Source organism: Pongo abelii, chromosome 16 (assembly GCF_028885655.2).
Source record: "Pongo abelii isolate AG06213 chromosome 16, NHGRI_mPonAbe1-v2.0_pri, whole genome shotgun sequence".
NCBI lineage: Eukaryota > Metazoa > Chordata > Mammalia > Primates > Hominidae > Pongo > Pongo abelii.
The window spans coordinates 24445713-24449255 of NC_072001.2; positions in this window are offsets into that span (position 1 = coordinate 24445713).

The following is a 3543-nucleotide window of genomic DNA, read 5'->3' on the forward strand; positions in this document are numbered from 1 at the left end:
CCTCACTTTTAAAAAATTGTTGTACATGTGATTTTTTTTTTCCTGTCCATATGTTTGTGCTGCCCATGTACTCTTGGCACATTTCAATAAAATTGTTTGGAAAATAAACACAGCGCTTGCTGGGAAAAAAAAAAGAAAAGAAAAATAATTTCCCATATTTGTTGTCTCAAAGATACTAGAATATAGTGATTTATAGCTACTTATTTTTCCCAAACAAATTAGCCCACTATGAATAACCTCCACGGTCTCTTTTTGTTGTTGTTGTTATCTATCTGAATTCTGCCCATTTAAGGTAAACTGATGTCTATAATTACTCCTGCTCAAGAACTTCTAGAGCCTTCTAACATCTGGTAACCAATTCCGTCTTTAAAGTACTTATTACCATGATTTCAGTTTTCTTGACTGTATCCTAACAGAAAAAATAGTACAAAGGGGTCACAAATGCAGAAAAGCTAGAAGGATAGAATGATTAATATTCACAAATTTTAGAGTAATAGACGGTTTTATTATAATTGGAAGTGTGGAGGATTTCTGTGAATTAGTATACTTTTTTTATATACCTTAAGTTCTAGGGTACATGTGCACAACGTGCAGGTTTGTTACATATGTATACATGTGCCATGTGCTGTGCTGCACCCATTAACTCGTCATTTACATTAGGTATATCTCCTAATGCTACCCCTCCCCCCTCCCCCCACCCCACAACAGGCCCCGGTGTTTGATGTTCCCCTTCCTGTGTCCAAGTGTCCTCATTGTTCAATCCCCACCTAAGAGTGAGAACATGCAGTGTTTGGTTTTTTATCCTTGCGATAGTTTGCTGAGAATGATGGTTTCCAGCTTCATCCATGTCCCTACAAAGGACATGAACTCATCATTTTTTATGGCTGCATAGTATTCCGTGGTGTATATGTGCCACATTTTCTTAATCCAGTCTATCATTGATGGACATTTGGGTTGGTTCCAAGTCTTTGCTATTGTGAATAGTGCCGCAATAAACATATGTGTGCATGTGTCTTTATAGCAGCATGATTTATAATCCTTTGGGTATATACCCAGTAATGGGATGGCTGGGTCAAGTGGTATTTCTAGTTCTAGATCCTTGAGGAATAGCCACACTGTCTTCCACAATGGTTGAACTAGTTTACAGTCCCACCAACAGTGTAAAAGTGTTCCTATTTCTCCACATCCTCTCTAGCACCTGTTGTTTCCTGATTTTTCAATGATCGCCATTCTAACTGGTGTGAGATGGTGTCTCATTTGTGGTTCTGATTTGCATTTCTCTGATGGCCAGTGATGATGAGCATTTTTTCATGCGTCTGTTGACTGCATAAATGTCTTCTTTTGAGAAGTGTCTGTTCATATCCTCCATCCACTTTTTGATGGGGTTGTTTGTTTTTTTCTTCTAAGTTTGTTTGAGTTCTTTGTAAATTCTGGACATTAGCCCTTTGTCAGATGAGCAGATTGCAAAAATTTCCTTCCATTCTGTAGGTTGCCTATTCACTCTGTACATTGCCTGTTTACTCTGATGGTAGTTTCTTTTGCTGTGCAAAAGCTCTTTAGTTTAATTAGATCCCATTTGTCAATTTTGGCTTGTGTTGCCATTGCTTTTGGTGTTTTAGACATGAAGTCCTTGCCCATGCCTATGTCCTGAATGGTATTGCCTAGGTTTTCTTCTAGGGTTTTTATGGTTTTAGGTCTAACATTTAAGTCTTTAATCCATCTTGAATTAATTTTTGTATAAGGTCCAAGGAAGGGATCCAGTTTCAGCTTTCTCCATATGGCTAGCCAGTTTTCCCAGGATCATTTATTAAATAGGGAATCCTTTCCCCATTGCTTGTTTTTGTCAGGCTTGTCAAAGATCAGATGGTTGTAGATGTGTGGTATTATTTCTGAGGGCTCTGTTCGGTTCCATTGGTCTATATCTCTGTTTTGGTACCAGTACCATGCTGTTTTGGTTACTGTAGCCTTGCAGTATAGTTTGAAGTCAGGTACCATGATGCCTCCAGCTTTGTTCTTTTTGCTTAGGATTGTCTTGGCAATGCGGGCTCTTTTTTGGTTCCATATGAACTTTAAAGCAGTTTTTTCCAATTCTGTGAAGGAAGTCTTCGGTAGCTTGATGGTGATGGCACTGGATCTATAAATTATCTTGAACAGTATGGCCATTTTCACGATATTGATTCTTCCTATCCATGAGCATGGAATGTCCTTCCATTTGTTTGTATCCTCTTTTATTTCATTGAGCAGTGGTTTGTAGTTCTCCTTGAAGAGGTCCTTCACATCCCTTGTAAGTTGTATTCCTAGGTATTTTATTCTCTTTGAAGCAATTGTGAATGGGAGTCCACTCATGATTTGGCCCTCTGTTTGTCTGTTATTGCTGTGTAAGAATGCTTGTGATTTCTACACATTGATTTTGTATCCTGAGACTTTGCTGAAGTTGCTTATCAGCTTAAGGAGATTTCGGACTGAGATGATGGGGTTTTCTAAATATACAATCATGTCATCTGCAAACAGGGACAATTTGACTTTCTCTTTTTCTAATTGAATACCCTTTATTTCTTTCTCCTGCCTGATTGCCCTGGCCAGAACTTCCAACACTATGTTGAATAGGAGTGGTGAGAGAGGGCATCCCTGTCTTGTGCCAGTTTTCAAAGGGAATGCTTCCAGTTTTTGCTCATTCAGTGTAATATTGGCTGTGGGTTTGTCATAAATAGCTCTTATTATTTTGAGATACATCCCATCAATACCTAATTTGTAGAGAGTTTTTAGCATGAAGGGCTGTTGAATTTTGTCAAAGGCCTTTTCTGCATCTATTGAAATAATCATGTGGTTTTTGTCTTTGGTTCTGTTTATATGTTGGATTATGTTTATTGATTTGCATATGTTGAACCAGCCTTGTATCCCAGGGATGAAGCCCACTTGATCATGGTGGATAAGCTTTTTGATGTGCTGCTGGATTTGGTTTGCCAGTATTTTATTGAGGATTTTTGCATCAATGTTCATCAAGGATATTGGTCTAAAATTCTCTTTTTTTGTTGTGTCTCTGCCAGGCTTTGGTGTCAGGGTGATGCTGGCCTCATAAAGTGAGTTAGGGAGGATTCCCTCTCTTTCTATTGACTGGAATAGTTTCAGAAGGAATAGTACCAGCTCCTCCTTGTACCTCTGGTAGAATTTGGCTGTGAATCCATCTGTTCCTGGACTTTTTTTGGTTGGTAGGCTATTAACTATTGCCTCAATTTCAGAGCCTGTTATTGGTCTATTCAGGGATTCAACTTCTTCTTGGTTTACTTTTGGGAGGGTGTATGTGTCCAGGAATTTATCCATTTCTACTAGATTTTCTAGTTTATTTGCATAGAGGTGTTCATAGTATTCTCTGATGGTAGTACGTATTTCTGTGGGATTGGTGGTGATATCCCCTTTATCATTTTTTATTGCATCTATTTGATTCTTCTCTCTTTTCTTCTTTATTAGTATATTTTTAAAGCATTATTTCAGTGAATCCATGGCTGAGAACCTACTCTAATCTAGGTGCTGCCATCGGCCATA